At 37.0% G+C, this 12,540-nt stretch overlaps 1 pseudogene; it reads left to right on the plus strand.

The window, feature by feature from the left end:
* The first annotated feature begins 1,311 nt into the window (after positions 1 to 1,311).
* On the plus strand, positions 1,312 to 2,067 carry LOC114052743 (annotated as a pseudogene).
* The last annotated feature ends 10,473 nt before the right edge of the window (positions 2,068 to 12,540 follow it).

The raw sequence follows: 12,540 nt of genomic DNA on the forward strand, positions 1-12,540 counted from the left end.
TAATTGGGCAGTGATAACTAAAAGTATAATGTGGCCCAAATTAATTTACAAATTTTACCATAGTAATCAAACTACCAAAAATTATTTTAAAGAGCCATATGGAAGTATAATAGAATTTATCTGGAAGAACAGAAGATAAAAAAAAAAATCTCATGGGAAACAATGAAAAAAGTGGGAAAGGAAGGGGCCTAGTAGTACCAGATCTCAGATAGAAGTACAAAAAAGTAATCATCATAACTATTTAGTACTTGTTTTAAATAAGTAGAAAAGTTAAACAATGGAACAGATTAGATATACAGATTAGATATATGATGTTAGCCCAAAGGTACGAAAAATTTTGCAGCTTCTTTGCCTTTGCCAAATCTTCAATGGCACTTTTGTTAAGCTTAATAAGGCTTCGATTAACATGCTGAGGATTATGGAACCATACATTATGTGGGGTTACCCAAACCTGAAGTCTGTGAACGACTTGATTTACAAATGTGGTTATGGCAAGATCAAGAAACAGAATTGCTCTGATGGATAATGCCCTTATTGCAAAATCTCTTGGTAAATATGGAATTATCTGCATGGAGGACTTGATCCATGAGATCTACACTGTTGGCAAGCACTTCAAAGTTGCCAACAACTTCCCGTGGCCCTTCAAATTATCTTCTTCACGAGGCAGAATGAAGAAAAAAAGAGACAATTGAACAAAGTAGCATAGTGTTAAACATACCCAAGGACAACAATTACTAGAAAAAAGATTCACTATTCAACAAAATTTTCTTGGAAAATTGGAAAACAGTCTGAGAGGAATTATGATGAGATCAACTTCTCACAATATATACTACAATACACTCCAAATGGATACACAACCAAGATGCATAAGGTCATGCCATAAGCAAATTACAGGGGATTGAAAGATGATGCCTTTCACCGCTATGCATTGAAGAAGTGTCTTTGAATAAACAAGGAATAGAAAAGAGCTTATGAGAGAAAATGGACATTTTTGACCATGCAAAATTAAAAATTATTTTGAACAAATAAAAGCAATGTAGTTAGAATTAGAGGGGAAATGGTTAACTGGAAAAATAATCTTTGCAACAAATTTCATGATAAAAGTCAGATATCCAGATATAGAAGGAATTGATATAAATACGTAAGAACAAGAATTATTTCCCCAATAGATGGTCAAAGGATAGGAACATGCAATTCTCAAGTGAAAAAAACTGAGCTCTCAATAACCACATGAAAAAAATTCTTCAAATTATTAATAGTAAGAGAAAGACAAATTAAAACTACTCTTCAGCTCTTTTTCTGGCTGGAATCATGGCTGGCGTAAAAGAAAAGAAGAAGCTACCATCTGTTCCAGAATCCCTTCTGAAAAAGTGAAAGGCTTTTGCAATGCTGAAGGCCAAATGCCTGAAGAAGAACATGGCTGTAAAAAAGCTCTGTAAAATACAGAGGAAAGTTATCTATGAAAAGCTAAAGCCTACCATAAGGAGTACAGACAGATGTACAGAAATGAAATCCAGCTGGCTGGAATGACACACAAAGTTGGCAACTACTATGTACCTGCTGAACCCAAGTTAGCCTTTGTGATCAGAATCAGAGGTATCAATGGTGTTAGGCCAAAGGTCCAAAAAATTTTGCAGCTTCTTCATCTTTGCCAAATCTTCAATAGCACTTTTGTTAAGCTTAATAAGGCTTTGATTAACATGCTGAGGATTGTGGAACCATACATTGTGTGGGGTTACCCAAACCTCAAGTCTGTGAATGACTTGATTTACAAATGTGGTTATGGCAAGATCAAGAAACAGAATTGCTCTGACGGATAATGCCCTTGTTGCAAAATCTCTTGGTAAATATGGAATTATCTGCATGGAGGACTTGATCCATGAGATCTACACTGTTGGCAAGCACTTCAAAGCTGCCAACAACTTCCCGTGGCCCTTCAAATTATCTTCTCCACGAGGTGGAATGAAGAAAAAAACTACACATTTTGTGGAAGGTGGAGATGCTGATAACAGGGAAGACCAGATCAACAGGCTTATTAGAAGAATGAACTACAGGTCTCTACCATGATTATTTTTCTAATGGTCTGTTAATAAAAATACCTGTGACAGAAAAATAAAAACCAAACTACTCTTCAGTTTTATCTCACACCCATAGTATTGTCAAAGATGACCAAAAAGGAAAATAACAATAGTGGGAGAAGCTGTGAGAGGACAGATCAATTAATGCATTGTTGGTAGAGTTGTGAACAGGTCCAGTCATTTTAGGAAGCAATTTGAAACTATACCCTGAAAGTTACTACACTATGCAAAACTTTTTAACTCATTGATACCACTATTAGTCACATATACCAAAGAGATCAAAGAAAGGGAAAGCACACACACACAAAAATAATTATTGCAGCCCTTTTGTTGTAGCAAATAACTGGAAACCAAATGTATACACATCAATTGGGTAATGCTTGAACAAATAATCTATAAGAAAGGGTCCTGGGCTAGAACTACATCTTCCCTACCCTCCCCAAATATTTCTGGTCATGAGGTACAAGTCTGGTTCAGAACAAAAGCTGCTTCCCTGGTCTCTAGTCTTTAGCTTAGAGTTGCCAGTTTGACTCTTTCCCACCAATGCTGATTACACAAAAGACCTTCACAAATAGTGTGTAGAAATTAAGACCACTTATTCTAGCAAAACAACAAACAGAAATTGAAAAAGTTCTACAGGTTAGAATACACTAGAAAATACAAAAGAGTGAATAAGCTGTCCAGCTAGGAATAGGATATCTCAGCTGAAACCAACAGAGATCTCTAGATCTCATTCAAGGGGAAATTCTCTATCCAAAGTGTCGAGGGAGATTGGCCAGAAAGTAGGGCATTTGAGGAGCTATCTTCCACCACATATCTGAAGCTTCCACAGTTTCTTTCTCTCCACCAAAGAATGCCTAGAACCATACATGATTCTCCAATCAGCAGTTCTAGCACCAATTTTTCTCACACAGAATTATCTCAGCATTTTCTCTGTCAATTAGAAGTCACTTCTGAGGTAAACAAATGCCCCAGGATTGGCTGGAAGCTTGGGTTATACTTGTTAACTAGGTGCTAAGCTCAGTTGTTTCTACACTGCCAAAGAAGTTAAGTTCTTTTTTTTTTTCTTTTTTCTTTTTGTGGTGAGGGTTAAGTGACTTGCCTAAGGTCACACAACTAGTAAGTGGTAAGTGTCAAGTGTCTGTGGTCGGATTTGAACTCAGGTCCTCCTGACTCCAAGGCTGGAGCTCTATCCACTGCACCACCTAGCTGACCCTAGAAGTTAAGTTCTGACAATATATTCTCACTATTAGTGCCCTAGACAAAGCCCTGATTGCCCTACCCTTGTTCCATCTCTGGGAGATATATACTGTACAAGCATGGAGAAAAGAGGAGATGAAAGGCCATTGATTCTTCATAAGCAGAAATGGAGTAGAAAACAGAGAGATGTTTGAGTGGACCAAGAAGGGGCTATTTCTATAGCCACCTGAAAAGACCTTTTGTATGTAGAGGAGGGCTGTGGGAGCCTGTTATAAATCAGAAGATGGTTTATATAAGCCAGAAGTTCAAGATGATTTGGAGGTGGAAAAAAGTTATAACCCTGTCAGCTGAGATTTCCTGTGTAATTGCTCTGAAGTCCATGTGCTCAAGGCTAGTAGCCAGCCTGCTAATCCTTGAATGACAGACACACCATTCACCACCAGGCCTATACTAAATGACCATTTCTGCTTAGTAGGCCTACAGAGTTTGTTTGTGCTCGCTGGTATAGCCTTTGAGAGCCCAGGTACCTCCAGGCTACAATGAGACCTCAGAAGAGTACTTTATTGAAGGACACAATTCATTCTAGGAAAATGCCTGTCCCACACACTGTAAACAAAATATTAGACTTAGAAATTTTTCATTAAGAAAGAAAAGATCAGAAGTGAAAATTTTCACAAATGCGAAAATAAATGCTAGCCACCTTACTCTCAAGCCTGAGCAAAATGAGCTTCCTAAAACAGTCGGTGCTACAGGTCAGTGCCACATCTCTCTGGATTTTTTGGCATTTAACTAGATGCAAAATGTCAGCTTAGAAAATTACTTATTCAATGCAAATATTAACAATAGTAGAGTGTGTCAATATGCAAATGGAGCTTAAGGCGGTGAGGTCTTGCCCGGCCCATCTCCCATAACACAGGCAGTCAATATGTGAAATTATTTTGGCTTATTCTCAACTCTCCCCCACCTTTTTAATTTTCCAGGGAGAATGTCAGTACACAATATGTTTAATGGAGGAAGGTACAGCTGAGCACATTTCACACTAATTGAGATCAAGAATCCCAAAGTCTGTTCTTCTTCCTTCTTTTTAAAAATATTCAAATGGAAGAGGTCAAGGCCATTTCTGGGTTTACATAAGTCAGGGGAAAAGAGCCTTAGGCTAATGGCAGGGATATCAATGGAATTCAGGGTACCTGATGTGCAGAGGGGAGAGCTCCTAATTGGTACCTTTGTACCCTTAATGGTGATTTTTAAAAATTTTTTTTATTAATTTATTTTGATTTATCAACAATAACTTCCATATGCTTTTGAGTTTAAAATTTTTCTCCCCCTTCCTCCACACCACCCTCCCCAAGATGGCACACAATCTGATATAGGCTTTACATACACATTCCTATTAAACATATTTTCACATTAATGATGTTGTAAGTAAAAATTAGAACCAACAGGAGGAACCACCAGAAAGAGGAAACAAAACGCAACAGAAGAGAAAAAAATAGCAATTCAAATTCCCTAGTTCTTTCTTTGGATGTGGATAGCATTTTCCATCACGAGGCCTTTGGAGATGTCTTAGATTCTTGTATTGCTGGGAAGGGTTAAGTTTATCAATATTAGTAATCCCACAATGTGGCTGTTACTGTGTACAACATTCTCTTGGTTCTACTCACTTCACTCAGCATCAGACCATGCAAGTCTTTCCAGGTTTTTCGGAAGTCAGCCTGTTCATCATTTCTTATAGCACAATAGTATTCCATTACATTCATATACCACAACTTGCTCAGTCATTCCCCAATTCCCCCATGGACGGGCATCCTCTAATTTCCAATTCTTTGCCACTACAGAAAGAGCTGCTATGAATATTTTTGTACATGTGGGTCCTTTTCCATTTGTATGATCTCTTTGGGATACAGCCCTAGAAGTAGCAGTGATTTTTTGAAGCCAGTATCAGATTATCTAATTTGCCTGAAAATTTTATATCTGTATACTTTGGATATAAATACTGCTACCCAATAGGAGAATTGTATCACTGCATCATGAGTTATTCACATCTACAAAAAACAAACTCAGAAGACCTGGTTTCTAGTTCAAGATCAAGTACCTTTGAGATTTTAGATAAGTCATTTAACTTCTTTGAGGCTCACTTAAAAAAAAAAGAAGGTAATTATATCTGCCTTTGCTTCCTCTCAGGGTTGTCATGAGAATGAAATGTCTTGTCATTCTAAGGTGCTATACAAATGTAGAAGGTTATTAGGGGGTGGGGGAAATTTTTTTTGTTGTTGTTCTATGCAATGGCACCTTTGAGGTCAATGAAGACTGAAGTCTCTTGGGTTCTCTGGCTTATTCTTATTTCAGAGAAAGCAAATCATGATTCCAAACTCACACACTTAGGATCAAAGATGTAGACTTGGAAGGAGTTCTAGAGACCAGCTTGTTCAACCCCTTCATTTTACAGATTTGGAAACTGACACCCAGAGAGGAAAAGTAATTTGTCCAGGATTACACAAGTGAGAAGTGGCAGAACAGGATTTGATCTCAGATACCCTGGCTACAAATAGTTTTCTTTTGACTCTACCACACACGTAGTGTGTCACCATGAAGTGGGACTCCTATATTTGAGTCAGATAGCATAGATGAAAGTTTGCCTAAAGTCTGCACAAGATTGATTATCTGGGAAGCTTAGCTAGGGAAGATCCACAGTCCAAGTAGAGATGAAACATAAGTCATTTCTAAATGAATAAAGGGTATTCATTCCTCCTCCCTTCTCCTCCCAAAATTTTAATGAATTGCTTTTGCATCTGAGGCTTGACTTTCTGAAGATTAACCCCAAAATGTATTGATTGTTTCCTACTAAGTGATAATGTTGTATGAATTTGTGCTAATGGCAGGAATGAAAATGGAATACCAGGGCACCTGATGTGTGGAAAGGAAAACTCCTAATTGGTATCTTTGTCTTAAGGATCATTTAACTAGGGATTCTTTGAAGCCAGAACCAGAGAACCTAATTTGACTGAAAATTTTATATTTGTATACTTTGTATACTTATATTTGTATACTTGGTATATATTGGTATACTTTTACTCCATAGGAAGACTACAGCAATGTGTCATGAGTTACCCATACCTATAAAACCGAAAAGCTGAGGCCTGAGTGCAGGAGAAGCTCTGGTATCCAGCCATAAGGCATATGGTTGTATTATGTATTATTTATTCATTTTTATTATACAACACACAAACATGCTTATCTGTTTTCAGGAGAGGTCAACTCCATTATGCAAAGGTCACATGACTACGGGTTAGTAAAATATATTCATTTCAGGAAGGAAATATGACTTTACAATAGGTGGGGGCTCAAAGCTAATTTTGACTGGGTAGATCTATCTATCCCCCTCAGAATAACAAGATGGTGAAGCTACTCAGAAAGAAGATGATCTAGGGGGATAACACAGAGAACATAGTATTTTCCCAGCATTCCCTTCAGAAGGGTGGAACTCATAATTTCTAGAGTAAGAATGGGACTTTCTAGAGCTTGATTTTTTAGGGGAATAGGATCAGGCTATGGGTCATCAATGCCACCTGCTGATTAAACTTTATTGACCACATACTGGCTGGCCACCTGGTTAACTGTTCTACTTTATGCTTTTTCTGTCCTCGGAAGGCTTTGAGTTTCCTCCTGTGCTACAGCCTTGGAAATCGAATGCCATAGTGCCCTCTTATTGTAGCCTCAAACCCATGACACTTTCCTTCCCTCTTAGAACCATTCTTGTAGTGAATGATCACAACTCACATATAGGTCAATCCTCATTAAGGTACAAATCACCCCTGAATAAAACTCAGTTCCCTTTCTCAGCTTGCTTTCTTTTTCCTCTGGGTCCACTGAGAAAGAACTCAGTCCTCTGTCTTATTCTTTCTGTTTATAAACTAGAAACATCAAGTCTTTTCTGGGGAGACTAGCTGGTTTATCCAAAAATGGTCCCAGTCATTAGCATATAATAAATTTGCTACCAATTGATGTATTTCTCCTTAGCTATGCCAATGGTTGGGTTTTTTTTGCCTTTAAAAAAAAGGAAGGAAGGAAGGAGAAAAGAAAGAAAGAAGAAAAAATAAAGACAGGAGAAGGAAGGAAATGAAAGAAAGGAAGAAAGAGAAAAAGAAAGGAAAGAAGAAAGAAAAAAGAAAGAAGGAAAGAAAGAAAGAAAGAAAGAAAGAAAGAAAGAAAGAAGGAAAGAAAGAAAGAAAGAAGGAAAGAAAGAAAGAAAGAAAGAAAGAAAGAAAGAAAGAAAGAAAGAAAAATATTTGGAATGTTATTACTGGTACATTTATATATGGGGAAACAGAGGCACATACAGGTGGTTTGCCCAAGGTCACAGATTCTCTTCTGGAGGTTGTCTAAGACCTTGAGTTTTGTTACCATGGTACCATATATGGTACCTTGTCATGGGGCAAGAGCTGAACTCTCCAAGGAATTCTTTTTCTTATTATGATTATACCCAGTGTGATTAGGCAGGGTGGGGGAATGTCTCAGTGGCCACTGATATTATGATTCCTATTCACAGCTTCGCTGATTACCTTGCAACTTCAAACTTCTGTGATGTACAAAGGATGCCTGTGCCCTGTACCAGCATATTCTATCACAGCCATCAATAAACATTTATTGACTACCTGCTATGTGCAAGGCATCACATTATACCACGAATTTTCTTCTATGAACAAAAGAAAACTCTAGATAATATTATTATTCTGCTAATCACAGTACTGTGCCCCCTCCATTTCATTAGCTTTTACCCTAGGAAGGAAGGAATTAATTTTTTTGTTGTTGTTCAGTTGTTTCACCTGTGTCCAACTCTTCATGACCTTATCTGGGGTTTTCTTGGCAAAGATACTTGAGTGGTTTGCCATGTTCTCCTCCATCTCGTTTTACAGATGAGGAACTGAGGCAAACCAGGTTAAGTGACTTGCCCAGGGTCACACAGCTAGTAAGTGTCTGAGGCCAAATTTGAACTCATGATGATGAATCTTCTTGACTTCAAGCCTGGTTCTCTATCTACTGCATTGCCTAGCTGTAATAAGAATTATTATTTCATGGGACATTTGGTCATCTCATATTGAAGTACTCAGGATGTGTATTTGCAAAAAGACTGCCATTAAAATAATTGAAGCTGATATATAAACATTTGTTGCAGAGGATCTGAAGGTTCAAAAATTCCATCAACATGTACTTTGATCCTAGCTGACTTCAATGAATAACTGGTACCAGGTAAAGACAACAAGAATTTTTTATGGAAAATAGAGATCACAAATAGAGAATGAAAAAAATCCAAACACTCAGAGACTACACAGAAGTTTCAAGCTAATATATCACAGGTAGTCGCTTCTAGAAAAGAATTAAAAGGTGGCAAACATGGTGACACTGAATAACAACACAAAATATGAAAATAGTTAAATTTTCAATGACAGGAAATGATTCATGACTGATGTGGGAGTGATTCCTTAATCAGCTGTTTGACTACTAATTTGTTAGAGCAGAGATCAAAATTAATTTAAAAAAAAAGAAAGAATAAAAACAAGAAAAATGGTACAGTATACAATTAAAATAACTCCAACAAGTTATTGATGTCCCAAAAATGAGAGAATGGAAAAAGTGACACTGACATCAATTATAACAATTTCTATGTTTAAATAATATTTAAAGTTTAAATATTAGTCTTGGGTTCCACCCCAGTATCATCAAGTATTGGCTGAACTTATTTTGGACTTTGATTACATAAAAGTACATCCCAAATAATAAATAGTGACTAAATTAATTTATATAAGCAAAGAATTAATGAAAATTGTAGAAATTATACAGATTAGAATATGCCAGAAAAAAACACAAGAGTGAAATATAGTTTAACCAAGAGAGATGCTTTGATCTCATCCAAAGGGAAGTTCTCTCTCCTACATCTCTTGGGAGTCAGATGGAAGTCAGGGATATGTTGAGATCCTGTCTGCAGCTTCCAAAGTTTTTCCATGTATGCCTCCTCAAGAGTGTCTTCTAACAGGTATATTGCTCTCCCAAGAAGCTCTAGGATTAACTCCACTCTTAATGCAGGTGTTTGGCATTGCATTGTGCTCAGCATTCTCTCCTCCAGTTAGGAGTCACATGTTTTCAAATTAGCAGTAGCAAGCAAAATACCCCAATCTTAGGGGGAAGTCTAAATGCCCTGTTGATTGTTTGATTAAAGGAGGTTCAAAATAATTTTTTTAAATGGCTCACCGGTTCTCCTTGGAGAAGTAAATAAAACAGTTGGCAGAATTGTTTTTATCATGCTTCTAAAAACAACAAGAAGCATCATTTCAAGTGATATTTGGTCAAAAAACCTTTGGAATAAATAGAAGACTCATGTCATTGAGAAAAGAATCAGAAAACCCTAGACACGGCAAAAACCAAATAACATAATAAATAATAAAATTAAGTATACTTTAATGACAAAAATAACCAGTAATTTATATGGGAATAATTTCTGAATAAGCTATTTGATTACAGAAAGAACATGAATTTGTTAGATCAAAGATAAAAATTAGCACAAAGCTAGAAGAAAGAATAAATATGAAAAAAGAAAATTGCATGTAATTTTTTAAAGTCCAATTTGACCTTTCAAAAAAAGTTATTGATGCTTTTTTTAAAAAAATGAGCTATTGACTAAAGAAAGATTAGTGATCTGATCATAATAATTTCTTTTAAAAGTTTAACTAATGTAAGTCAATTGCCATGACAACAACAAAAATAAAAAAAGAAACCTAAAACCTAAGTCAATGAAACATGTATTTATTAAGCACCCACTGTATACCAGGTACTGTGTTGCTGGGTGATTGGGACACAAATACGAAAATGAGATAATCCCTGCCAGTGAAGGAGCTTACATTCTACTTAACCTGGCAAGTGGAGAGATAGGGCAATGATGTAACTCAGATTAATTTGCTTGTAAAATCTTATGTAGAAGGAGAGTGGAAAATTATCAGCCTTTTAAGAGGGACAGGCAAAACCAGTTTAAAGAAAGCTTAGTGAAAGATCCAACTAAGCAAAGTCATCCTGGGGATATTTAAGGAAATTGGGAGAACAACAAATTTAAAAAAAAAAAAAGACTGAAAAGGAATAGAAAGATTTTTTTATTGGAACCAACTCTTTTCCCCACCAAGGGCAATAGAATCACAATCCTAGTTGTACTTATAGAGAAGGTAGAAATGGATCTAAAGAGAACAAAGAGAAGAAAAGCAGCTAAATTAGACCATGTAACCCAGAGGATAAAATGGATAAGATGGAGGTAACAAAATTTGTGAGGGTTTTAAAGGTATCAGGTCACCAGGTATCTGGAGGTGATGATAACAAAAGTGCAGAAAAATCTCAGACTTTATTATTACAATAAAAAGGAAAAGGGGAACAAAATGGAAACATCAATAATGACTGACCTATATGCCTACTTTCCCAAATATAAAAAATTCTGATGAGGATAATTTACATAGATAGAGATGGCATCCTTAATCGGGTGTCAGCGGGGAATAGATAAGCTTTCACAAATTATATTCTATATTATCTACCGATTCATAGACCGCATTCTTACTGAAAAGAATTTTTACTGAAAAATTAAGAGACTACAAAATTCCATGGTGCTTGTTGACTGTTGACTATTAAAAAAATACATTTGATTGAATAGAACAAAAGCCCCTAACGCAGAGACCCTTAGCTTCCTTTTGTGGCAAGGATCTCTTTGGCATTCTGGTAAAACCTATTCACTCCTTTCCCAGAATACTGTTTTTAAATGAATAAAATAAAAATACCCAGGATTGCAGAGGAAATTAATCACCTTGAAATACAATTAAGGGTTTTTTTTTTTAAGTTCACAGATTCCAGGTTAAGACTCCACCTTAAAAACTGTTTCCAGTAAGTACCTCCTATCCATACATCAAAAGTTTGCCAGATTTCTTGATCTCTTTGCCAGTTCTAGCACAACTATAACTTTGTTCAATGACCCTCTGATATGACTATCAGATGAGGTATAAATCAGGGAGATTTATGCAGGCCAAACGCATTCACCTATGTCATAGAAGACATTCTATGCAGAGTACACATGATTTTCCTTCATGTTCTCTGCAGTATAAACAGAATAGTCTACTCACTGTTCCTTATGACAATTCATCTCCCATCTCCATGTCTCTGCTGGGGCTGTCCCCCATACCTGGAATGTACACCCTCCTTACCTCCACCTCAGAATTCTTAACTTCCTTTAAATCTTAATTTAAGTGCTACTTAACCTAACCCCTAGCTGCTAATGCCTGCCCAATTCTTGAGCTCTACCCATCATCAATTTGTAGTGTCTGTACCATATATCTATGCTAATGTATGAGCTCTACAGATTGGCTATCTAACATCAAGTTATAATCTAGACAATAAGTATTATTCATCCGTTTGAGTTTTTGTGTGAATGCTGAGGCCAAACTTATTCCAGTCTATCTATACTGCAGAATATATTAAGGAAAGTCATGTGCAATAAGTCTGGAAAAGTAGATTGAAGCCAAGTTGTGAAGGGCTGTAAGAGTCAAACACAGGAGTTATATTTAATCCTAGAGGTAAAAGAGAGTCACTGGGGCCCCTTGAACGAGTCAGACTTGTGCTTTAGGAATATCACTTTGGCTGCTATACTGAGGAGGGGAGAGGATGGAGGCAGGGAGGCAAATTAGGAAGTTATTATAGTTGTTTGGGCAAGAGACAACAAGGGGCTGAACTGGGGTGGTGGTCCTGTGAGTACAGAAAAGGGGACAGGTGAGAGTGATGCTGTGGAGATAGAATTAGCAAGACTTGACGGCTGATTGGATATTATTTCATGTATCTTATACACACATACACACACACACACACACACACACACACACACACACACACACACTTCTCCCTCCAAATAGATTGAAAGCTGTTTAAGCTCAGACATTGATGAAGTCTGGCTAGACTCAAGTCTTCCTTCCCCATCATAACGAGAATGACTAAGAGATCCATGAAAATATCCCCTGTGACATAAAGGAATTCTACCCATCCCCATTTGCCTCCTTATCCAGCTTGCTAATTGGTACACTCAAAAGGTGCCAGGGTTTTATTTTACATCAGATTGGTGCATTTTTTTTAAGACTAGAGCTTCCTTGGGGGCAGCTAGGTGGTTCAGTAGATAGAGCACTGGCCCTGGAGTCAGGAGGACCTGAGTTCAAATCTGGCCTGACACTTAACACTTACTAGCTGT

Source organism: Vombatus ursinus, unplaced genomic scaffold (assembly GCF_900497805.2).
Source record: "Vombatus ursinus unplaced genomic scaffold, bare-nosed wombat genome assembly UNPS02014809.1, whole genome shotgun sequence".
NCBI lineage: Eukaryota > Metazoa > Chordata > Mammalia > Diprotodontia > Vombatidae > Vombatus > Vombatus ursinus.